Genomic DNA, 27,771 nt, shown 5'->3' with positions numbered 1-27,771 from the left:
CTCCATTACCTGAACTTTCTTCAAGTAAGAAAGCAGCTTCTTGAGGTACTTTAAATTGGGAGTATCTAGTAAATATTTTAGGGACGCGGTGGCTCAGTGGGTTAGGACGCTGAGCTTGTCGCTCAGAAGGTCAGCAGTTTGGCGGGTCGAATCCCGAGTGCCGCGTAACAGAGTGAGCGCCTGTAACTCGTCCCAGCTTCTGCCCACCTAGCAGTTCGAAAGCACGTAAAAATGCAAGTAGAAAAATAGGGACCACTCTGGTGGGAAGGTAACAGTGTTCCGTGCGCCTTTGGCGTCTAGTCATGCCGGCCACATGACCACGGAGACGTCCTCGGACAAGTGCTGGCTCTTCGGCTTTGAAACGGAGATGAGCACCGGCCCCTAGAGTCGGAAATGACTAGCATGCATGTGCGGGGGAACCTTTACCTTTACCTTTAGTAAATATTATTTGCTCAATTTTCTCTTGCTGGTCTGAACCACCTGTTTCAAAAAAAGGTTCTCATGAGAAGATCCTCATGGTTGCTGATAATGTGTTATCCAGTAGATGTTTAAACTGATCATTCAAAATCTCATTCTATTAGTTCTGAAAATGATGTACTGCCAAACAATTAGCCAATTTTAGTAGCATAAATAGCATATGTCTTTTTTTTCCCCCTTAAGTTTTGGCAAAGTCCATGAGTTCATTTCTACAAAAGGAAAGATAGGAAGCTACATACATTTCACTGAGTCAGAGCACCGGAACTGTTGAAACTGATTGACAGTGAATCTCCAGGGTTTTAAATAGAATTTTATCAAGCCTGATTTAAAAATGCCAGAAATTCATTCTATGATCTCATCTATGGAAACATATGCACCACCACTCATTTTCCAAAATTCAATGCCCATTGAATATGTGCAGTTAAGAGGAGAATCTCTGGTGCCTTCATCCTTTGGTCCTCAACCAAAAGAAGATTTTTACAAGACTGTCATTATCCAATTGTAAGAAGTTCATACTTAGCCCTACATGTATGCAACTGAATATAATGTGAGATGGAATTAACATGATATTTTTTTCAGACAGGAGATATGCAAAGCTATTTTTCCACATATGAATCCTCTGGATATGTGAAACAACTTTCTGAATAGTTAGTTAATTAGTTAAACAACATTTTTATCCTGCTTAACTTTCCTTGACTCACTATATAATAATACAATACAATAAAAGTTACAAAATCAATCTATGTCCATTATTCACCCTAAAAATGTACTAAGATATGGTTTGTACAGTTCTTACAATAAAAAGTAAAAAAAATGAGAGAAAAGATTACTTTGTTAGCCATTAATCTGCAGGTGTAGACTAAATTCTATTTGTATGAATCAAAGGTTAATTGTGTTTTTCACGGTCAATTACCCCACTCTACCTCCCAAAAAAGAAAGGGAAAGGAAAGATTTGGGGACTTTGGACAAAAGAGGCTGCATAATATTACTGATTAGCTGGAGCTTATGTCATTAATAAATCTCTACTCACTTCCTGTAGCTGATTTATGAAAAATACAAACAACCCCCCCCAAATAATGTAGGTAATTACGTGATGCAATGTGAATGGAACATTGAGTTTGGCGGGTCGAATCCCGAGTGCTGCATAACAGAGTGAGTGCCTGTTACTTGTCCCAGCTTCTGCCAACCTAGCAGTTCAAAAGCACATAAAAATGCAAGTAGAAAAATAGGGACCACTACGGTGGGAAGGTAACAGCGTTCCATGTGCCTTTGGCGTCTAGTCATGCCGGCCACATGACCACAGAGACATCCTTGGACAAGCGCTGGCTCTTCAGCTTTGAAACGGAGATGAGCACCGGCCCCTAGAGTTGGAAATGACTAGCACGCATGTGCGGGGGAACCTTTACCTTTACTATTTGTAACATGGGGAAAAACATGACAGACAACCAGCCAATGTTCATTGGTATATGCATCTGTTACCTACTCACAGCTTATTCCACAACTGAGTAATATGCTGTAAACTCTGCCTTTCCCCCACTTCTTGCTGAAAAATGCTGATGGAAATGTTCCAAAAGACATATAATCATTTTTAAAAAGATAAACTAATGTGGCATATTATTAAATGTATTAGCCCTCAGAAATTAATATATTGGGTACAGAGACATTTCAATAAAAGTAAAACAACAACAGTAACAAACTTTATCCTTGTTTTGACCAGAAATACCTATATCACGGAAGCCAGAGAGCATAACAAGAAGAGTATTAACAATGTCCAGATGCATAGAAATCTACTGGGATGCCTCTTGGTAGCAGCCAAAAATGAAAGGGATGACAGTGCCAATCACAGTTAATAGACTATGTTAATACTTTTCAAACAGTTCTTTCACACTTGAAACTGATGCTCATTAATAATGTATGATCTAGTCAGAAGGAGATGTAACATTTGCCTCAGGAACTAAAGTGGCAAATTCTTCCTTGACAGATTGTTGGGAAACAGTGCAATCCCATTTCTGAAGGACAATTGGTCTTTTGTCATTAGGACACCACAGAAAACAATGTCAGACCTATTATACCAATGGCCCCTTTATTGTGTAGGCACATATTGCAAATTTTGCCTATTTCAGAGCTATTCTCCTTCCCCTAGTCACCTCCCCACTTCCTCTGACAATTCAATACTATATGAGTAACCTTGAAAATTGTCTGGTCAGTGATCACTAGTGGAAAGGAGTCTATCATGTCCTGACTATTGTATGTTGGATATGATAGACAGAGATAATTGATAGAAAGAGATAGTTGACTGATTGATATAGATAGATAGATAGATAGATAGATAGATAGATAGATAGATAGATAGATAGATAGATAGATAGATAGATAGATAGATAGATAGATGATAGTTAAGTTGGTAGACAGAGAGGTCCTTCAGTGAATAATTGTGACATTGAGTGTGAAATACAATGATTTTGTTTGGCAGGGGGCAATGTGGATGAAAACATTCCATTGCTCAAAAGGACATCCCTCCATTTTCTCTCTGATTTTTTTAAAGCAACATTACATTCAGAATCCTAAAAGAAATGAAGTTTTATCTGTCAAATTTCATGCTGACTAAAGCAGGATTCCAGCTCTTAGAATTTTTGTCTCATCCCTTATTTCTGACTTCTTATGCATTTGTACTTGTTGTGATTCAGCATCAGCCTGTGGTTTCAGCAGCTGAATCGGACAATTCTGAGGAGGAGGAGGAGGAGGGGTTTGGAGAGTCTTTGGTTGCAGATGCATCACAGAGCTCTCAGCCAGGCCCCTCCTGTCTTGTTCCTCCTCAGACCCAGCTGTGTGAGCCTGAAAGATTAGACAAAGATGATCCACAGCTGGCTTTGTTCAAGGACGCTCGAAGCAGGAGGCAGACAAGCAGAAGTGAACAAAGAAAAGCAATGAGGCACCTCGGGAGGAGGCAAAGAGAAGCCACGCCATGAGACTGTTGTTTAAAAGGGGAATGTGTGGGAGGTGCTGGTTGCTGAAGGCAACTGTTTGAGGAGCTTCTGATACAGTCTCGGTCTGTATTTGTTTTACTCTGTTTTGAACTGTTTTGTTTAGTTTTTGCAAATAAATTTGGTTGGCTTAATTCCAGCCTATTGAATATAACAAAGGGGTTGTCCCTGACATTTCTGCAGGGCCGGTTGTAGGCTGGAACAGAACAGTACTAACCCCTGAAGAAGGAAGAAGATTCCAGGAAGCATTGTAAGAGAGACAATCTTTGTATAAATACTGTTGTGTACTGTTGTAAGCATGTGGACCTTTTAAACAAATAAATGGAAAACCACAGCCCTTTATATTTATATGCCCAGAATAAAGCAACTTCACTCCCATGAGTCACTCTGAAAGTGAGATAGGCGGTCTCTAAATGATGATGATGATAACTTTATTGTCACTTTGAATGTACACCAATCGGCATACATCAAAATGAAATTTCGTTGCATACAGCTCTCAAAGGGTCACCACCTCTGATATATACTCCTTGTTCGGGGCCCGCTCAAATTTCACATTGTCCATTTTAGTCTCTAGGGAGTGAACGATGGCAAACAGGACAGATGGAAATGGGGCTCCATGTGGATTAGCTCTCAAGTTAGCTTGTATTCTGACAACCTCGCCTTCTTTCCTTTTTCTGATGCTGACTCTTCCACCCTTTCCTTAAAGAGGCCTTGCTTCTTTTCGCCCCTGGAGCATGCTGCTGCCGCCGCCACCAACTCCTCCAAAAGCCTCTCTCTCTTCCTCTGGGCCTGCTGACAGCCTCATCCAGTTCCTTCGCTCCATAAGCTCCAGGTCCTCTCTGCCTCCTCTGGAAACAGCCCTGATTTGCAATACAATCCATCACTGGGCCAGCAGTCAGATCTTGCTGCTGGTAGAACAAATTCAAACAGCACCAACGACTTTTAACGGTCTCACCAACAGTTCCAAAACAACTAGAAACTCGCCAGGCCAGCAAAGATTGTCGGTTGTATGTCATATGTTACCTTAGTTCCACCATGTTGCTCAAGCACATTAAAATCTTCCTGATCATGTGGCCTATAGCCCTTACTATCCCTCTCAAAACTATTCGCCTTCAAGAGCCAATGCAGCCGCAGCCATTCCAGGCGCCGCCATCTTAGAACTGAGATAGATAGATAGATAGATAGATAGATAGATAGATAGATAGATAGATAGATAGATAGATAGACAGATAGACATAGTTGATAGGTAGAGATAGTTGATTGATTGATGTAGATAAGGAGAAAGAGAGAGAGAGAGGTAGGTAGAGTTAGATGATGTATGTGCATTTTTGTGTGTGTGACAGAGAGAGACAGAGAGAAAGAGAGAGAGAATGAGATTAAAAGCTCATTCACATGAAGGAAATGAAAGAATTAAAACTTTAAGGGATTATTATCCCACTGGTTCCTCTGCCATGGAGAATAATTAACATTTTATTGAAAAACAGCTAATAATCTCAAACAGAGCCTATGTTACTACATCCAAGAAATTAATATTTCTTTCAGTGGCACATAGGAAGGAAATTTGATGGGAAATAACGACTGGTAAGAAAACACCTCTCTCTGTGAAATGATAAGCAAAAGGACAGAGTGTAAGTCATAATATTCATATTGCCTCAGACGTGTCACTTGAGTAATTTGGAGATGAAAGTTTTGTTGTGAGGCCTGGATTGTTTGAGTAAGTAAACAGAGAAAACAGCAATGACCACAGTGACATACTGGGTTTATCCCAATTATTTATTCTATTATTTCTCTCCCATAGATGGTGGATTCAGAAACCAGTCATAGCAGGGTGTCCAAAATGTCTCTCTGCCTACGCAGAGTTTATTGCTTTTTATACAGTTTTAACAAGCAGCAAAGAGTATATAGCAACAGCAACGTTATTGGTGTATTCTCCTTGTCAATCTTTAAGAACATCCCAGCCAGGGTAGAGTCTCACATATCTTGATGGTTCCTGGTGGTCCCTGGTGGTGCTAATTAGGGTGAGCTCATAGACATATGAGGTAAACAGGTACTGAGGTATGGTAGTTTGTTGCACACGGCCTCTACGTAACCTTTATATGACCTCTATCTCTACATCTCACTCTTTTCTATTTTGTTAGACAAGGTATCATAAAAGGGGTTAGTGAAAGGGTCATAATCAGGAGAGGAACATCCTTGCAGTTGCTTATACAGGGCATATACCTGACCCTGAGGCAGTGTGGGAGGGGGTTTAGGGTGAAAAGCTGTGATACAGATATTGCAAAAGGAAGGAAGACACTGAACAAAACAGCACCCACCAATTAAAATAGCACAAATAATGACTAAATAACATAGGCCATTTCCCAATAAGCCTGTGGGCAACCAAGCCCAAAGGCTTTCCCACCAAGATCCTAAAGTATAAATTTTCAAATCAGAGGCCAAATTGTGTAAAATATTGAGCTGGTGCTGGATGGTTCGTGATTCATCTGAAAGGTTGAAACAACACATTCCCTCGAAACTTTCACAACCCAAATGCTAGCATAGAAGCAAATAATCAATAACAGCGTGATTTTGTAAAATAGCTTTTCACAAAGCTTGCAGCTCATGGTTGATTGCTGAAATAGCTGAAGAAGTAGCATTAATTGTTTTTGCCAAATTACACGCAACAGCGTTAATGTTAAGATGAGCATGAGCAGCAAGCACTGGCACACCCACTATAGATATAGCCAATGCTACATATTCTGCTTTATTAAGTAAAGCTGTTTCAGAGTCACAAGTGCTGTCTAGCGTGACTCCACGTCGAGAACGGTTTGAGTGAATTTGCTGTTTGGAAAGCAAAACAGGAATCGGCTGGCTGAGAGAACACTGTGCTTCACTAATATTAGCAGAAATGTAATTAAAAGTTTCTTGACAACATGTAAAAAACCCATCCTTGCGGGAGCCAAACATGGGCAAAATTAAAGGAAGACTTCTGAAAAGCTGTACAGTTTAAAACAGGTGAACTAATACGCCACTGAAGTTTTGAATTGCTGCAGATGGGGTACAAACAGGGACCAAGCATGTAGAAAGCAAATTTTCCATGTCATACGATTCAGATAAGCAAAAGACATCATTTTGTGTGATGTTATCTAGCTGCACCCATAGGGTTTCCTTCATTCACTGCTCAAGTGAGTGTTTGGGTGAGATTTATTTATTTATTTTATTTAGTTGCATTTATATACCGCCCTATTCCCTGAGGACTCAGGGCGGTTTACAGGGAATTAAAAATCCACCATACAAAAGTTAAAAAACCAATTAAAAAATATTAAATTACCCTGTATACATTAAAACCCGGATTAAAAATTTCTCCTCAGCCTGGGCCTGAGAGCTCAAAGAGCCAGGTCTTCAGGCCCCGGCGGAATGATCGGAGGTCGGGGGCAGTCCTCAGCTCCACCGGCAGCTGGTTCCAGAGGGCAGGCGCTCCCACAGAGAAGGCCCTATCCCTGGGTGTCACCCGCCGGCAATCTCTCACCGGCGGCACCCTGAGCAGACCCTCCCTGTGGGAGCGCACTGGGCGAAGGGCGTTTGATGCCGGCAGCAGGTGTTCCCTCAAATAGCCCGGACCCAGGCCATGTAGGGCTTTATAGGTAATAACCAGCACCAGATGAAAGCTGCTGTCGCTAAAGGGCAGCAATTAATCAAACATAAACAAATGATGGCTAAGGAATTGGCAGTTAAAACTGCAAAAATGGCAGCACATAAATACTCGGGGGTTTGCTCCACTTGTTGCTGTTGCAGCACTGCCTGCACTTTGGTGGTCAGGTTTTTCACGTCTCCCCACATCACTGGACGGCTGGTCCAATGAGATTGTATTGGCCGCTGCGCCGTCTGTAGAGTTACCTTGGCCATTTCTGGAACCGGATTCGGGGACTGGTGCCACGACATCCTTAGCTGGGCGGACGCAACATGCTGGAATCCACAAGGGTCCTGTAGGAGCAAGCACAGCACCATATCCTCCTCCCCAAGTAATCAGAGGGACCGCCCCTAACCATGTTTTGTCTGGTAATGCCCGTTAATATACTAGAGGGGGAGGCAAGCTTGTTTTCTATTGACAGTGTCTCTGATAAGCAGTCAAATTTTGAATGGAGACATTCAATTGATTTAAGGTAAATAATACTTTTTAAACCTGTTGTGTTACCCACAACAAATTGGGTACCCGAGAGCCCTCCTTTTTTATTTGTTCGTGAAGACAGTCCTTAAAGGACCAATTAGCATGTTCCACAATGGCTTGACCTGTGGAATTGTAGGGTAGCCCATGAGTAAGAACAATATTCCAGGTTGTACAAAATTGCAAAAAGGCTGATGAAGAATAGGCAAGGCCTTTATCAGTTTTAAAGAGGAGGGTTTGCCCAAGGCAGTAATGGCTGAAAAAAGATGAGAAATAACATGATTAGCTGTTTCCCCTCATTGAGGTGTGGCCCAAAGTGCTCCTGAATAGGTATCAATAGATAAATGAATATACTTCCAGGGAGCCAAAGAGGGAACATGGGTGACATCCATTGATTGGAGGCAAAACCACGGGGATTAACTCCCATGTCCCCCGAGGGGGTTGCCCCAGAACTTTGGGGACAGGATAAAACAATCTGCTTGGCTTGGTCGAGTGGAATATGGGAAGCTTGTGCCAGCCCCCTGGCATTTTGATGGAAAAAAGAGTGACTGAAGAACAGATCTGAAAACAAAGTGGGTATTAAATTTCACATCCACCCCTCTTCCTCAGATCAGAATTCTAAGCAGAGAAAAAAACAGTTAAAATGACCAGCCCCCCTTATTCTCTCTCTCTCACACACACTCTTAAAGGAACATAGTGGGGAGGGAGGGAGAAAGAGACTGGAGGGGAAAAAGAAAAAGAAAAAGGAATTTTACAAAAATCTCATTACTAAAAAAAATAGCTTGCTCTCCTTCACATGCATTTTCCATAAGTTCACTCACAGATCCCCCATAAAACTCTTCTCATCCAAACACTTACAACAATAAAACCAGCAATTTACTGTTCCTTTCACAGCCTGGGACAGAGGTAGGGGTGGTAGGTGGGTTTGAGGGCTAACACACACACATTTACACATCAGCAAATTAACTCATTCACATCCATTCCAACTGCCTGCATAAACAATTTCACATACAAAAATTTCTTTTCATACATTCTCCAGGCAAACCAATCACTATTACTATAATTTCAGGGAGCTGTTAACAAGCCAATGAGCTCCTTGTTCCAAATCTCTTTTTGCTTGTTTGTTTTTAAATAAGGGCTTTTTGTTTATTGTTATTAGAGGGGGTTTTGACCCTATTCCAAGTCTTGGAATAACACAGAACAACACAGACAGACATATATACACAAATACTAATAAAACAACATTCATTTAGACATATGGCTTGTCCTGCAAGAAGCGAGAAAAATCAGGAGGTGATAGATAGATATATATATAGATAGATAGATAGATAGATAGATAGATAGATAGATAGATAGATAGATAGATAGATAGATAGATAAAACAAAACAAAACACACATCAATTTGGAGTTTGAGGCCAAAACAGGCCTCCCCTTTTAATTAAAAAGGAGAGGAACATTTATGGTTACTTACAATTTATCCCACCAACTTCAAAAGACAGTGGGGAAAGACTAAAAGGAATATTGAATCTGGGGTCTTTTGCAGGTGTGAAGTGGGAGGTGTCCTCACCTCTGACAAAAGGAATCGAATAGTCCAAAGAGCCAGATTAAAAGAAAAAGACAGGGGAAAAAACTTGCTTTCATTTCCTTGAATCTTCTTTTCTTTTCTTCTGTGACTTAAGCTGTTATCAAATAAACTAGCCAACTGGAGGTTTACAAAGTTTTTCAAAGTTGCCTTCTTGAAGATGATTTTTACTGCTTGACGGCATTGAAATCATAGATGTAATGTCTTTACTGGAGCCCGGGGTTCAAGATGTAAAGTATGCCCTATCTTTGCCCAATCCTGTTAATGGAGCATCCCATGCTCCGGATACCAGGGACAATGTTTCCCTATCTCCCCAACCAGCTTCTTTATGTCCACCTCAGGTGCTGTAACACCTGACTTTGTAACAGGAATCGAAGTTCCTGTATGTGTTCTTGCTGTTGTTGAGATAGATTGCAACCCATACTTACCTCTGAGGGGTCCCAGAGGATGAAGGTGCACCTTGGGGTCTATTCCAAATGAAGGTAAATATGTTGGCTGTTGCTTCCCCTGGAGGGTGTCCCTGTTTGGGTGCCAGATGATGGATTCAGAAACCAGTCATAGCAGGGTGTCCAAAATGTCTCTCTGCCTCTATCTCTACACATAGACTCATAATGGTCAGATTCAGCTAGTGCAACAAATGGAGCAGGGGCAAGAAATAGACACACAAATTTACTGTTTCATTTATCAGCACAGATGTTGGCAAAAGTTGGCAGGAATAAAAAGAATATTCTGTTCAATATTCAATTGAATATTTTATTTGGGTCATATATATTTTCTTTCCCAGCATGGAAGAAGTAGGATGTTAGTCATCTTTTCCATTGAGAATGCAATGTTATTCACTTTCAGTCACTGCTCCCAGGGCCACCTACATTCACTCATTGAGAGTTTCAGGTAATTCATTTCATCAGGAGAAATGGGTCATGGATGCTACTTTAGACTCTCAGCAGGAACCAAATAACTAACATTTGGAATAAATCAGGTACCAAATATTGCAAAACATTCTGAGTCCAAAGGAAATAAATTATAGTCTAGGCACTTACATAGCCGTCCAGAGTCACCTCTTGGTGAGATGGGTGGCAAACAAATTTAATAATAAATAAAAATAAAATAGACCCAGGTGATAAAATATTGTCTGTGTGATTCAGTATGTGCTGAGAGATGATAAAGTCTGGCAGAAATAGTATAAATTGAGGGAGAGCAGAAACCGTCTGTGCTGATTGCCCTTCACAATTGCAGCCAAAAGACACTGTAAGAATAATATGTAGACATTTTGATAATGGACTTTTATAATCAGACACTGGTTGCTTACACAGCATCATAAAAATCACTTATTCTGTGAGGTGGGATGCTACCGTATATAAATTAGATGAATAAATAAAAATGAATCTGTGCATAAGTCCTTGTATAAAAAGATTATTGAGCCTGTGCATAGTTTTAGAATTATTATTATTATTATTATTATTATTATTATTATTATTATTATTATTATTATTATTATTATTATTATTATTATTTAAATTTATATGCCGCCCTTCTCCCTAAGGACTCAGGGTGGCTCACAACAATAAAAAAAACAAAAAAAAACATAGAATACAAAGATTAAAAAAGAATTAAACCATAAATAAAGAAATAAAGGACAATTTAAGCCAATAAAAACCAAATTTAAAAACCATGATCAGTCCAGGCCCGCTTGTTGGAACAACCATGTCTTCAGGTCACGGTGGAAGGATCGAAGGTCAGGGGCCATCCGCAGTTCCGGAGGCAGTTCATTCCAGAGGGTCGGCGCGCTGACAAAATCAAGATTTGTTTTCCTCCTTTTTATTTCTGCACACAACTGTCACTTACACAAGACTAAGATTAAATTCCCTACAATTTTTTTTCCATTCTTTTGGAAAACTGCTATCCACTAGTCTTTAAAGATAGATTCTTGACAGAGATGCCAATCTGAAGTAATTAGCTGTGATTGTCATATAATCTCCACATTTTTAAAAAAAGACAAGTTAGAAATATCAAACAACTTCAGAAGTATTTTTTCTGTTTTTAATTTGAGCATAATTTAAATCTTGTGCTCAGTTCTATCAAGAAAGAATTCATTTTAGATGAGAAGTGCAGACCTAGCCAAGATTTACAGGTTGACTAAATACCTGTAAATATATGTTATCTGCTTAGAGGATATATTCAAATAGCCTAGGATTGTTTTGTTACCAAGGCTGGTCTGTTATTTGATCTTCAGTCAACTTTAAATGAGGTGGAAAAAAATTATAACACCTAAAAATGTCTCATAAAACTTCAAACAAAAATTCAGTATGACTGCAAGAAATGAGATTTAATTTCTAGAAGTGAAATATATTGCCACTGAGATACAATACATGAATTTATTTAATGTTATTAATTTATCATGAGTAGCATTATTGAATCCACACTGATAAGCATACCCAGGGGTGTTATACAAGGGCAATTCGGGAATAAACCTCCATTTGGTCATCAATGACAGACACAGATACAGAACTTTTATTATACATATTAGGAAACTACAACATTACATTACTTTTTGACATAATCAGCATTCAAATTGAGGCAATTGTCATAATGTCTTACAAGGTTTTGAATTCCTTAGTAGTAGTTGCTCAGCACCAAATCTGGGCTCTGTGTGTGTGTGTGTGTGTGTGTGTGTGTATGATCAAAAACATCCCAACAGAACTGCTTCAAAAGTTCTTGGGTGCATCTGGCAGTGTGCAGGCAAGCATTATCATGAACCAACAGCACAATGGAAGTGGTGCCATAGAAAATCCCGTGAAATGTGAAGATACCAAAGGAGTAATGGTAGTGAAGTTCTTGGAGCATAGTTCAACCATCAATTTAGAAGTCTAATATGAAACATTATGAACATTCAGACGAACCATTCATAACAAGCGTCGGTGCATGCTGACTTCCGGTGTGATGTTGGTTCACAATAATGCTCACCCGCACACTGCTAGATGCACCCAAGAACTTTTGAAGCAGTTCCATTGGGATGTTTTTGATCACACACACACACACACACACACACACACACACACCATAGCCCAGATTTGGCACCGAGCGACTACTATTAAGGAATTTCAAAACTTGTAAGACGTTATTACAAGTGCCTCAGTTTGAATGGTGATTATGTCGAAAAGTAATGTAATGTTGTAGTTTTCTGATGTGTTCTGTTTCTGTGTGTGTTTGTCATTGATAACCAAACAGAGGTTTATTTCCAAATTGCCCTTGTAGTTTTAGGCAAATACATCTTTACAAGAATTGCATGACACAATTTCTGTGAGAATTTATATTCACAGTGACTAATGATACCTAAATATGGAATATGGAACAGAATGCCCTGCAAAGTAGTGATTCTGATCATTCTTTGTGATTGTTTATTTCAATGAAAATAAAAGAATGTACATTTAAAAGGGTATGGAAATGGGTATGGAAAAAACAAAGAAAAGTTTCTCATCATCAGACTCAAGATGTCTTCATCAATAATTTAATCTTGAATTTAATATTTGAAAGAATAATGTACATACCCAAGCTAAGTATATTCAGTAAACAGCACAGCAATTTAAATTTAAAGATCATACAGAAGTTTTAATTAGGGTTAAGTTTAGGATAAAATAGCACAAATTGTGACAGTTGCAGCATCCCCATAGTCATGTAATCAAAATGTGGATGCTTGGCAACTGACTCATATTTATGATGGTTGCAGTGTCCTGAGGTCACGTGATAATCTTTTGCAAGTTTCCAACAAACAAAGTCAATGAGGAAGCCAGATTCACTTAACAACCATGTTACTAACTTGAGAACTGCAATGATTCACTTAACAACTGTGGCAAGAAAGGTCATAAAATAGGACAAAACTCATTTAACAAATGTCTCATTTAGCAACAGAAATTTTGGGCTCAACTGTGGTTGTAGGTCAAGGACTACCTGTATTATTTTTAAGTTTTCCAGTGAAATATGTATATACAGTAATAATAAGAATATTTACTTTTACATTGGCCTTTCTGCTATCTCATTTTATGTGGAAGAACTGTGCAACGTTTCTCATCAGCGATGCATACAGATAAGCTAATGTAGTGAGAGAAATAACTTATTCAGACAAATTGCAAAGATCAAGTAAGAAATAACTAAAAGAAAGAAAGGACCTTATAAGTATTATTTTTAAAGTAGGTACAGATGCATTCCTTAAATAATATACATTCTGGGGTTTTGTTTTGTTTTTTTGTATATGTGTGTTTGTGTGTGTTTCAGATGGACCTTAAGAGTCCACTATACATAAAAATATTAAACCAATGAAAAGGGAAAGATGCCTTCACATTAAGCTTAACTCTTGTTGCCAATATGGATACAATCATGACATTTTCTTGGCAATGGTGCAGAAATGGTTTGAGGTTACTTTCTTTGAGAAGTTCTGCAACTTTCAAAACTTGATTATAGTCTAGTATTGCAGTATTCCATCTAAGTATTAACCAGGTTTCATTTTTAGACTGGGCTATCTAAGCTATTGAACTGTACAGTCTTAACAAAATGCATAACATATGTGAACAATACGTGGAGGAGGGTGGTTTGGGATAATAGGATGCTGTGTTCTTGTATAAATACTGTGACTCTGGTGCCAGATCAGGTATTCCACATGATAGCAGGGCACATGACTGACCATTTCAAGCAAGTTATTTGTGGGCTGCAGCTATGGAATTCTCTCTTTCTTCAGAACTTACCCTTGAAACCACACACCACACATTTCCTCTCATTTCCCCCCCTGCTATTACTAAGCCTATGTGCTTTATAAACAAAACCCAAATAACTATTATTTCAGCTGCCTAGTGGCAACTTCTTGTAATAACTTCCAATACCTAGCCTGATTAGAATTGCTGATTTACAGATGTACTGCATCAGAGAAGCAAATTGTATTTCCAGTAATGAAAACCTGGCAGAACATTATTTTAATTTTAATTTTAATTTGCATTCCTTTGAATATTAATAAGCCTGCATCAGGTCTGGTTCCATGCCACACTGTGATTTCTGAGTTTTTAAACAAAAGGCTTTCACAGACTTACATGAAGTATATTTTCCTTAGTTGGTTCAATTGGAAAGAAATTCTACAATACACAACATTTTTTCTCTCTAAGGATTCATAGATATTTATTTTCCAAGCTCTATGACTGTATGAAACTGGATGGATGTAGTCAGGTATGAGCCAGTCAGTGCCAATACTTTCTACTAATCATAGTTACATCAAGCAATAAGTAGACTATACAGTTATATTTAATGTCTCCCCTCCAAAGAACAGTTTAATTTTCTTGTGGAAGAATAGATTGTTCTATTTAAAGAGTAAAAGAAGGGTACAAGTTTATTTCAACTAAACACTTTCTGACAAATTGCTGGAAAAGATCTAGGGCAACTAACCTAACATATCTAACTCCTTGATTGATTGCAATGATGAAGAGAATCATGTCAAACTGAAGCCAAGACTTCATTTTCAAACATTCTGTTCTTCTTATAATACAGCTCCTTCATTAAAAGGCATAATAGACTTGTACAGCTAAAAGGAGATATTTAGGTGATGTCCAACTCTCTGCTCAAATGTAAAACTAAAGATTCTCTGGAGATGAACTTAATTCCTGGGTTCTTGGCAAGAAGAAAGTGGTTTGTATTTGTCTTCTTCCAACATTGATTGTTTGTTCAAACTCTAACCTACAGACTGAGATTATCTGATGATCTGTCATCCAAGTACTGACCAGGTTCAAACTTGCTTGAGCCCCCTGGACAGGGAATAATGATGACTCATTATGTATCTTTCACAGTGTATTAGAAATTGCAACATTGTTTGCAATTAAAATATAAAATATAGTGAAATCACAATTCATCACAACTCTGTGAAATGGACCTTGCATGCATAATACCAGTTTTCTACACCAATTAATTCTCTTTGTGTAATGGAATCTTTATGAACAAAATGTCATTTCTGTTGACTTGCCTAATTTGTATACTGAATAAAGTATAATAAAAATAGCATCTAAATTACATATTAAGAAGTGAAGGGGGAGATCCAAAGAAATCTTAAACATTCCTGAAGATTTTATAAGAAAAAAAAAGATAAGAAGTTTCTGTTCCAATTAATTCAACTTCATCTTGTGGTCTTTGGGACAAGAAGGAAGACATCACAAGATAATTTAAGCAACCATCTCAATATAATGGCAAAAACAATCTACTCTCTTATTTAAAACACAACATGAAAACAAACAACTATGTCAAATTACAACATATTCAAATTCCAAAACTATTTACCATCCAAGTTCTTAGCCCAATTTTCAGGGAGGGAAAAAAAGCAGTTTCTAGGGACTTATGAAAGGCCAACAGAGTCAAGGACATCCAAATATCATGAGATCATGCTGTCCCAAATATAATAAAGAAGGCATGCTTTCTTGGTGCCATAAGTACCTTCATAGAGGAACGTAAACTATGCCCATTCTGTCAAAACTTGTGGGATGTACAGACAAAAATCTGAGACAATTGGTCCTACATATAACCTAGTCCTATGCCATGAAGGGCATTAGAAGTGATAAAAATTATCTTGGATGGCACCCAGAAGCTGATAAGAAGGCAGTGCAGCTCACAAAATGATGGTGTTGCATGGGTAAATAATGGCATGCCAATATTAATGTTGCATTCTGAAACAATTGTAGTTTCCAAATGTTCATGAATAGTCCCTTGAAAATCATGTTATAATGGTCCAAGCAGGAGGTGACCAATGCATAAAAGGTTCTGAGCAAGGCCCCAACAACCAGGAAAAAAAGCAATTAGCAGAAGATTCAATTATCCAAAGGCCGTCTTGGCCACAGTTTTCACTTGCTTTAAGCAGGAGTTATGAGTCCAAAAGAATCCCCAAATTGTACAATAGTTGTTCCTAGGGAAGTACAAAGTACAATGCCATCTAGAACTAAAGATGGAAGATCTTCAGGATCCTTAAAACCTATATTACTCAATCTTGGGTTGAGTTAAATTATGGTCTTTTCTTTACTGGATTCTTTATACAGTATTTCTAAATAGAAAGATTCTGTTTCTAAGCTGAAACAACTTTTTACCAGCAACAACTTCATTTAATATAGATAAATATCAACTTCATTTGGCCTTTTAAATTTGAACAATGAACATTATCTTATTTCTGGTTTTTAAACATTACACCTTTGGCTGAGGGTATCTATATTCTCCCCACTTTCAAATAACTCCTATTACTGAAATAAAGAGAAGAGTTTATTTCAGTAACAATTGAGAAACTTGGTAGTGTTTAGGGAAATTATGGAACTCTGAAGAGGAACATGTTTATAATCAGGTCTTAAGGAATAAATAAACAATCTATGGGCACCCAGTAGCTTTTCTGTAATGAAAGTATCAGGCATCACAATTGAGTTCAACAGTAAATCACCAATCTGCAGATACTTCACCTATATCTAAACTGCTTAATTTAGCAAATGGTTCACAGACAGAGGATGTCAAGATTAGAGTGTTTATTGCACACATGAATGAGGCCACAGACAAATAACTGCTGGCTGCCAACTACAGTACAAAGATATCAGCATCTTTTTTTATGTTCTGAAGGGTTAAGATGTTAGGCCTTTTCTTCCTGTATCTGAGTGAGGGATACTTGGCATGTTTTTAGTACCTTGAAGATGAGCAGTTGTATACACCCATAATTACATAATTATCTCTAGGGTGGAATTGGTTAAGTCTAAAAATATTAGAACCTTCTTCCCCTCCTACTTCTGGTTGTGGGCAGCTGAAGGGCATTCTCCCCCCCCTTAATTCTGTTTTCATTATTTGTTCATCAGGAACTCTGTCAGTGTCCAAACTATTAGCTTCTCTTTGTGTTTATTGTAGTACAGCATCCAGCCCCATCTTTTTCTCTCACCAGGGATATACTTATTGCAAAATTCTCCACTCAATCCCCTTTATAACTAAAGGCAGAAGAAAGTGGGGATATATAAAAATCAGGTGATGGTATTTTTTAAACTAACATTTCTATAAGTAAAAATGCAGGTTGCTTGTTTTGCAGGTTTACACAACAATAAAAGTTTTGCTTGAAAATCATATTTGTCTTCTCCATCTTTCTACCTGACTGTAGATGAAGGGCAGAAGGCAGGTGAAGCATTATATTGCTGAAAGAAAAATCAGGTTAGTTCCAAGCCGGGAGTAAGACATTGGAAATAAAATGAAAGCTAAGATGCTGGAAATAAAATGGAGGCTACTTAGGAAAGGAGGTTCTTGTTTATTGATGAGCAGAACCAACAACAGTGTGCAGTTCTGGGACAGCTGACAAAATGGAGTTGAGAGTGGGTAGATTTTTATACATTCTTTGGGGCTTTGTTTGAGATTGTACCATAAAATAAAATGAGAAATATCAGTATGTACAAATAAAGGGCAGGTGAGATCTGGATGTTAAAAGATAGATTGAGAAATGAAAGTCATTTAATTTGAAAAAAGACTTGTTGGGCTTTGGAATTCACTTAAATAGCTAAATAAGGAATACCTAAACACCCTTCTTAGTAAGGCAATGTAATGGTATTGGGTGGAGGGAGGAGTACATTCACAATAAATTTTGGCACCCTTCCCCCCCTCCAGTATTACATGTCACTAATGATGTAGGTTGGGGTCTCTTACACTGGAATGGATTTTACATTCACTGGGTAAATTTGAATTCTTTCTTTAAGAACTGCAGGAACTCAAATGCTTCGACAGAGGCAGGTCAAAAATAATTTTTTTTAGCGTAGTATAGATTCAGAGCTTTTCAACCAGTGGTACACATACCACTGGTGGTACTTTGGCACCTAGCAGGTAGTATACAACCTAGACAAGTGTAGTGTATGGGATGAGCTAAAGTAGTGGCTGTGCCAAAGAGCTGAAGTGGCAGCAGTGTTACACACACCTGGTGGAGAATCAGCTAGAGCTGCGGTGTTCCTGGGGCTCTTCTGAGGCCCAGGATCGGCGTGCGTGGCTGCAGCTGATCGGCGCTTCCAGCAGCCTCTGCTATCACCAGGAGCAGCAATCAAGCCTTGGGGTGAGAGAGTCAGCTGGACCTGCAGGGCTGCTGGGGCCTCAGGATTGGCCTGCATGGCTACAGTATATGCTGATGGTGCTTTTGGGGTACCCAGAAGAGGAGGGGGAGAGAGGAGAGGATATAAAAGGTGGAGGTTTTGGTGGGACAGGGAGAGAGAAAAAAGACAATGGAAAAAGAGAAGGGGATGAAGAAAGAGACAGAGAAGAGGAGAGGCTTCTGTGAGACAAGCAGAGGGATCAATGAAGGAGCAAAGGCTGTGGAAGGAGGACCCAGCAGGCAGTGAAACAGAGACAGAGAAGAGAGGAAGAAGGGCCAACCAACCACCTGACCACCAAGGTAGTGATGCATATTTATAAATACGGATAAATTCATCATACCTTATCAGTGCAAAGGGAAAGTGATTCAGCAAAGGAACCCCCACTGAAGAAATTAAAACCAGTCCTTTTCCCCCATTTTTTTGGTCATCAAGTTTTTGACACCTTGCTAAGCACTGGTGGCACTTGAATATTGTCATGTCCTAAAAGTGGTATAATCTGTGAAAAAGTTGAAAAGCCCTGGTATAGAAGACTTCAGCCACAAAACCTCATAAGAACTGCTTGAACTTGATCATTAGGAGTAGCAGTATCTTCAGGATAAATTATAAAATAACATAAATATACTATCAACTAAATGTTCGGAAAATCATGGAAAATATGAATCATAAACCTTGAAACACTAAACTGCTGTCCAATCCATAGCATTTTTCTGTAGTCAAACTTTCCAAAGAAACAATCCGAGGCAGTTAAAATACTCCTGTCCCTATTTAATGAGAATCAGATTGTAAGCTGTCATGAATTCCAATTTGGCAAAAATGCATTCTGAAAGTTCAGAAGCAGTGTAGTAACTCCAGTGCTTATAGGGTTCCGGTGTCAGTCAGTAATCAAGTAAAGAGCTATCCTTTTCTCTCATAGAAAGATAGGGAAACTGATGAGAGAGGAGGAGTGATAGATACAAACTTTTTGTAAATTCTTATCAATCGATGGTGATCAAACCGGTCAGTCCTAGAGGAGATCAACCCTGACTGCTCTTTAGAAGGCCAGATCCTGAAGCTGAAACTCAAATACTTTGGCCACCTAATGAGAAGGAAGGACTCACTGGAGAAGAGCCTAATGGTGGGAAAGGTTGAGGGCAAGAGAAGAAGGGGACGACAGAGAATGAGGTGGCTGGATGGAGTCACTGAAGCAGTAGGTGTGGGCTTATATGGACTCCAGCAGATGGTAGAGGACAGGAAGGCCTGGAAGAAAGTTGTCCATGGGGTCACGATGGGTCAGACACAACTTCGCAGCTAACAACAACATAATTAAAAAACTGTTTCTATCCAAAGGGATCTGATCACTGTTGACAAATTTAGGTGTCCCACAGCTTATGTACATCTATGATCAGTAACGTCATGGCTCCACTTCAAAACATGTATGTATTCAGTATAAGTTTGTATGTAAGTATTTAAATATGTATTTATTAGGCTAAGCAGAATTAAAACAGAGCCACCATAATAATATTCCCAAATTTATTTCATTTACACTATCAGTCACTTGCTCCAGCTCCTTCTGGCCCAGTAGTTCAAAAGCAGGCAACTACAAGTAGATCAATGGGTACCACTTTAGTAGGCAACTTAATGGAACTCAAAGGAACCCCCAACTGGGTGTCCCCCAGGCAATGGTGATGTCATCTGCTGATTGTCTGTGATGATTCTCAGTCATCCAGGTCATAGTTATCCCAACATGCTTTTTCACGAGGCAACTGGACTTTCTTGTTTTTATTTGAAGACGTTTTGCTTCTCATCCAAGAAGCTTCAGATCTTAAATGGACTCCAGAAGATGGTAGAGGACAGGAAGGCCTGGAAGAACATTGTCCATGGGGTGACGATGGGTTGGACATGACTTTGCAACTAACAACAACAACATCAATCAATATACTCCTCTAGGTGTTAACAATGGCTAATGGAGATCTTCCAGGACTAAAAACTGATTGTTCAGTTACAAAACCTGCGAGGATCATAGCTTGTGCTTCTCCTTTTCCAAACATGCCAGAAAGTAGAAAAGCATTCATGCTGAATGGTGGTAAGTATTAGGGAGTTGAGACTCCACAGGCCACGAATTTTGAATCCCAGGGAATCAAATCTGATGTCATCTGGCCCTGATGAACATAAAGGTTATTAGTATATAAACTGTCTATTCTCAGGATTATCTGAAAAGTAACGTGGAAGCTAAATCAAAGTAAAGTAAATAAAAGTAAAAACTCTCAATGAATACTACTGGAGAGTTGTCAGGGTTCTCAATGATGAGCATAAGACCCAGCCATGAGTAGTTTTAATACTAATAGGATGTTGAACAGCATGAGTGGTGAGAGCATATTTTTGTTTAATGAAGGATTTAGTGAAGGACGTAGCAAAAACTTGCTATCGAATATTTGTCCACATGGCAAAGATGAATTTGCTCTCCGCTGAATGTGAAGGTATTTCGTAAGTGAAAAAAGTCATTATGTACACATCTGCAAGAATAGTTACACAAAAACAAAAAATGTAAATAAGGGGATGGCATGTGAATATTCCTTATGAAAATCAGAAAGTAAAAATATAGTTCAACCTGAAAGCTTGCCATGGTTCACAAAATTTAAATCTAAATAATATTTTCATTTGCAATAGTGAATAGTGAATATTTTCGTTACTTAAAAATAAGCATTTGAGAAAGATACCTAAAACAGATAAAATGCTATTCCTCCATAGAAACAGCACAGAATTCCCATAAATAGACTAGCTAAACTCAGATACAGTATACATAAGTCAATGGAGTATGAATCTGTGACATTTTCATGGGCTACCAAAGTAATGCATATATAAAGATCTTGCATGATTTACATTTTTCTGCCTACCTGGTCAAGCCAAAAGAACTCTGGAATATGACAGTTGGATTGTCAGCAGTATAATAGCAAATACTAACTATAGTCCCATAGAAGGAGTTCCCAGCAATTCTTCTAATGCAAAACAACCATGACCCTAATTCTCTAATGTTCATATCCTGTCTCAAGCCCAGTATTTAATGGAATAAAAATGAATAATTCAATAATCAGATATTTTAATGTCTCCAACTCAATCTATTATTGTTTATGTTCACCATAATCTGATGTGAAAAGTAGTAGAGCATTAGAGTTCTAAATAAATGTGATTTCCAGGAACATTTGGTTATATGGTGTCATTTATCAGAATACAGGCTATTGCTTAACTGTTCTGGCAGGGCTTTTCAACCTTTTCACCCATTGTACCACTTTTAAGCTATGGCAACATCCGAGTACCACCAGTCGCCTAGCAAGGTGTCAAAAACTTGATGGCCAAAGAAAAAAAAGGAAAAAAGTGATGAAGTACAGGTAGTCATCGACTTACAACAGTTTGCTTAATGACTGTTCAAAGTTACAATGGCACTGAAAAAAGTGATCCCCAAGCCATAGCCAAGCAAGACACCTGCCTGCTTGCCCGGCGGTGCTCTTCCTTCTGTCCGTGGTTTTCATTGTTGTGAGCAGTTCTGTTGAGGATTGGCAGCAGGGGTGGTGGTGGAGGGTGTTTGGTTTTTATTCCCCCCATCTGCTGGGTGGTTGCAGCAGGTTTTGGTCACTTCACACGAACCTGGGACACTTTAACCATCATAAATATGAATCAGTTGCCAAGCATCTGAATGTAAATCACAAGACCCTGAAGATGCTGCAACATTCCAGCTGATTGGCACTTCTTCTGGGCTCAGAAGCACCAGGATCAGTGCTGCTTTCCAGATATTATTATTATTATTTATTATTATTTATTGCATTTATATACCGCCCTTTCCCTGAGGACTCAGGGCGGTTTACAGGGAGTTAAAAATCGACCATACAAAAGTTAAAACCCAATTTAAAAAATATTAAATCAACCCTGTACTATTAAAAACCCCCATTAAAATAAATGTCTCCTCAGCCTGGGCCCGAGAGCTCGAAGAGCCAGGTCTTCAGGCCCCGGCGGAATGATCGGAGGTCGGGAGCAGTCCTCAGCTCCACCGGCAGCTGGTTCCAGAGGGCAGGCGCCCCCACTGAGAAGGCCCTATCCCTGGGTGTCACCCGCCGGCAATCTCTTACCGGCGGGACCCTGAGCAGACCCTCCCTGTGGGAGCACACTGGGTGAAGGGCGTTTGATGCCGGCAGCAGGTGTTCCCTCAAATACCCCGGACCCAGGCCATGTAGGGCTTTATAGGTGATAACCAGCACCTTGAATTTCACCCGGAGGGCAACCGGAAGCCAATGCAGCTCGCGGAGTAGAGGTGTTACATGGGAGTATCGGGAGACCCCCATTACAACTCACGCGGCCGCATTCTGCACCAGTTGAAGCCTCCGAGTGGCCTTCAAGGGCAGCCCCATGTAGAGAGCGTTACAGTAGTCCAAACGGGAGGTCACAAGCGCATGAGTAACTGTGCGTAGGGCGTCTCGGTCCAGATAGGGACGCAACTGGCGCACCAGGCGAACCTGTGCAAAAGCCCCCCTGGTCACGGCTCCTATGTGATCTTCAAAATTGAGCCGTGAGTCCAGGAGGACGCCCAAGTTGCGAGCCGTATCAACGGGGGGTAACACCTCACCCCCCATCGTTAGAGGTGGAATAACTTGGTTAACCCGAGATGCCAATATGCACAGCCACTCAGTCTTGGCGGGATTGAGACGAAGCCTGTTTCTCCCCATCCAGACCTGAACCGCCTCCAGGCACCGGGACATCACGGAGAGGGCATCGCTGGGTTGGTTCGGGCTGGAAAGAAAAAGTTGGGTATCATCAGCGTACTGGTGATACCCCACCCCGAAGCCACGAATGATCTCGCCCAGCGGCTTCATATAGATGTTGAACAGGAGAGGCGAGAGAACCGACCCCTGAGGGACTCCACAAATGAGAGGCCTCGGGGCGGATCTCTGCCCTCCCGTCAACACCGACTGCGAGCGGCCCTGGAGGTAGGAGGAGAACCACCGTAAAACGGTGCCTCCCACTCCCAACCCCCTGAGACGCCGCAGCAGGATACCATGGTCGATGGTATCGAAAGCCGCTGAGAGATCTAATAGGACCAGGACAGAGGAGCAACCCCTGTCCCTTGCCCTCCAGAGATCATTCACCAGCGCGACCAATGCTGTCTCCGTGCTGTGTCCGGGCCTGAAACCCGATTGGTACGGGTCCAGATAATCAGTTTCCTCCAGGAACAGAGGGAGCTGATGCGCCACCACACTCTCAACAACCTTCGCCAGAAAGCGAAGGTTGGAGACTGGACGGTAGTTGTCTAAAGCAGCCGGGTCCAAAGCAGGCTTCTTGAGAAGGGGTCTCACCACCGCCTCCTTCAAGGCGGCAGGGAAGACACCCTCCTTCAGAGAAGCAGTTATTACTGCATGGAACCAGCCTCGTGTTCCCTCCCGAGCCGCATACGCTAGCCAGGAGGGGCACGGATCCAACAAACAGGTGGTGGTGCTCAGTCTCCCCATGATCCTGTCCACATCATCAGGGGAAACAGGGTCGAACTCAGTCCAGATAACGTGCTCAAGACCGCCTGATTCCTCCACATCAGACTCTGCCCAGTCAGAGTCCAGGCCGGTCCGGATCCGAGCGATTTTGTCCGCCAGATGATGACTAAACTCCTCGGCTCGTCCCTGCAAGGGATCCTCTCTCACCTCCTGGTTAAGGAGGGAGCGAGTCACCCTAAACAGGGCGGCCGGGCGATTATCTGCGGACGCGATAAGGGCGGCAAAGTAGTTAGACTTCGCCGTCCTTATCGCCGCAAGATAAGACCTTATAAAGGTTCTTAACTGCAATCGGTCGGATTCGGATCGGCTGGATCTCCAACCGCTCTCTAGACCTCGTCTCCGACGCCAGATATAGCCTGGTGTTGATCCTGGTACTTCCACTGAGCTCTGACAGCCCCAAAGAAGCGCTGATCCTGGCACTTCTGCTGAGCCCTGACAGCCCTGCAGCTCCAGCCATCTCTCGCTCAGGCTTGTGCGGTGTTTCCACCAGTTTAGCACATTCCCCTCCCCCGCTAGTTTTCTAGGATGGTTGCGTACCACCTGCTAGGTGCCAGTGTACCACAGGTGGTACCCGTACCACTGGTTGAAAAGCCCTGTGTTATGGTATGAGATTCCACTGTAGTTCTATAACAGTTTACCAATCAAAGCCAACAAGGAAAGCTATAACATGTGTGTTGTTGTTTCTGTATGAAGTTGGACTAGGTAAATAGATAGTGGGAGCACAATCACAGATTAGTAATTAAATAGACCTTTCTGAAGATTTGTATATCTAAATGACTTTGTAATACTTTCTATAGTCATCCACTTTCTATGACTTTCTATAATCATCTACCAATCCTTGGTTATAGGCTTTAGTATTCAGTATCTGACTTTAGTCCAAAAAGTTTATTATAGTTAGATTTACACTGAAATCAACAGAACCACAACTAAGCAAGAGGCCACCACAAATCAAGCATTTGCAGAAGGCTCTGTTTTTACTTCCAGAAAAACCCCATCTTGCTTATTTCTGATTTTTCAGATCTCTTTGTATGTAGGTTAGGTTAATGCACAAACAACTAACAGTTTAGGTAGCATACATTTCTATCATACAAGGGCTATCAAGTTTTCAACCTTGTCAGTGTGGAGATTAAAAGAGTTCCTTAGAATTCATCATGTTAGATTGTACCTGGAATGTAAAAAACCCCAAAACCTACAAAACAGTGATGGGATTCAGCCAGTTCACACCACTTTGGTTGAACCGGTAGCTATTTTTTTTTTTTGCCTAGGCTCAGAATGGACTTCTGGATGTGGCATCCACACAGAGAACTGGTTGTTCACATATTTGAATCCCACCACTGCTACAAAGATATGGGCAACAGCAACTGCAATACAATGCTACCATTATGAGGACCCAGATTGTTGGGGGCAATAAGCTGACTTTGTAATAATGCCGCTTGGGGGGGCGCGAAAGCCCTAATAAGCAGGCATGTACATAGAATGAAGGCTATTGCTAAGCACATTGATTTGTGCTTTAGATAGTAAGCCGCCCCGAGTCTTCGGAGAAGGGCGGGATATAAATGGGATTAAAATAAAAATTAAAATAAAATAAATTAAGGCCAGGCAAAGCATTCAAGAGGGACTTCACAAACAGTATTAGCATGAAAATGTTAAAACAGTCAGGTTATTTGGAAGATTTGCATGGATGCTTGTGAAGGGATTCTTCTGAGGAATGATACAACCCACCAACAAAGATACCGTTGTTATCTTCCCTGTGATTTCATTGAGTCTTTAATTATTTAAAAGTATAATAAATTTATTTAGCTCCTAACCTGTACCTTAACACTTATCACTAACCTTAAGTTATTATAAGAGTATACAGGTGCATCCTTGTTTAGTGATAATGGGGAATGGCAACTTTGTCTTTAGTTGAAGCAGTTTGTAAATGAAACCATGACTGTGTTGTTGTTTTTTATCATGTTTCACCTTACCTTTGTTTTACAAACCTCATAAATGTGAGAATTGATCATAAAGTTACTTTTTCATCACCCCTGTAACTGCAAATAGTCACTAAATGACAACAACCTGAACTCTAATTATATGTAAATCTATGCCAATGTGTTTAACCTGATGGGATTGCCAGCAAAAGTGATCATCCACGCATGCAGACACATAATAAAAAAGTCACATTAAAAAAAAACCTCTGCGAATTTCTAGAAACAAATAAAGTTATAACTAGAAGTCAGCACATATTTGTTAAATAATAGTAACTGTGAGAGGGATCTTGGAGTCCTAGTGGACAATCACTTAAATATGAGCCAGCAGTGTGCTGCAGCTGCCAAAAAAGCCCACACAGTGCTAGGCTGCATTAAAAGAGGGATAGAATCAAGATCACGTGAAGTGTTAATTCCACTTGACAATGGATTGGTAAGGCCACACTTGGAATACAGCAGGGATGTCAAAACTTTAGAGACTGAGTGCCCAAACTGCAACCCAAAACCCACTTATTGCTGGGTGCCAGGCGAATGTGGCTGCGGTGCTCATGCCAGACTGGGTGGGTGTGGCCACCTCGATGTTGCTCATGGGGAGGGACATTTGTGGGGGCTAGGTAGGGTTGGGGGAGATCCAGGGGGTTTCTAGTGGGTGGGGTAGTGGTTAGGAGGCTCGTCCTACAGGGTGAGGCAAGGCAGGGGCAGGGCAGGGGTGCCATTGCTGAAGGGCAAGGCAAGGTGAGGCAGGGTCTGGGGCGGCTGCTGCCTAACACCATTGCCCCCCACACACACAGAGGCCAGCAAGCACATGGGGGCCAACAGTGTCTGTCAGCAGTCACAGCCTACTGGACCCTTGACCAGTGCACACTCGACCAGTGCAGTGGGATATGGTGCTCCATATCCCACTGCAAATACCAGGCCAGCCCTCCAGCAGCAGGAGAAGTAGGGGAGGGGGGAGGTGTGTGATGAAAACCACTGGACATGCCTATTACATCCCATCTGTTTTTGCTTGCAGTTGGAGAGGAGGTTGTTACTGGTCATCTCCTTGGCCCAGATGTTGCCCATGGCCTGCACATAGAGCCTGTTCCTCTCGCACACCTGATGCACCTTATCCCTGACTCGGGCTGCTGCCACCAGCAGCTCATGCAGGTCCATTAGGCTGCCACCACTGCCTCCTACCCAGCCCCGCACATTGCCCAGGCACTGCTGCCCACAAGGCTAGGCAGCCGGTGTGCAAACTCCACTGCCTTGTTGGGGCCTTCTGAGGCCAGTGAGCAGCCGAGGCAGCTCCAGACACCCGGCCGCCCCTTGTCCTCTTCCTCCACTGCATGACTGGCTTGCCTGACAATGAGGGATTGCTGCCATCACCGCTGCCGCCACTGCCACCCGACAAGGCTGGAGAGCCAGTGTGTGAACTCCGCTGCCTCATTGGGGCCTGCTGAGCCCAGTGAGAAGCTGAGGCAGCTCCAGACACCCTTCCTCCCCTTGTCCTCCTCTTCTGCTGCATGGCTAGCTGGCCTGATGATGAGGGCGTGCCCCACAAACAGAAAGACAAGACTCAGGCACAGCTGGGCTTCAATGGTTATGGGACTGGGGCTCGGCTTGGCCCAGGACCCCTTCACTCGGGAGGCCTTGTGGCCACCAGGGGGGATGTGGGGAGTGCTCCCCAGTCCCCAGTCTCACCATGCGAGGCAGCTTGAGGCTTTGAACTGCCACCCTGGAGGACATTTTGTGTAGCCAGCCCACATGTTGGGGAGGGAAACAGGTGGCATGGAAAGAGACCGATCCTCAGGTGTGGCAACCATGATGACGCAGGCCCCAGACTTGGCTGGGTGGTGTGCTGGTCATGCTTGAGATGCCTAGATGAATAATGGCTGTGGCAGCAACCCGCCTTCCCCCTTTGGGGCTGTGGAAGTTTTCTTCTCATTGGTCTGACACACCTAAAGGGGAGAGGAGCAGGAGCTTGACCCATCTGCCGGGCCGGCTCTTG

Source organism: Vipera berus (assembly GCF_964194415.1).
Source record: "Vipera berus genome assembly, chromosome: 1".
Taxonomy (NCBI): domain Eukaryota; kingdom Metazoa; phylum Chordata; class Lepidosauria; order Squamata; family Viperidae; genus Vipera; species Vipera berus.
Note: the sequence above shows the minus strand (reverse complement) of the source record.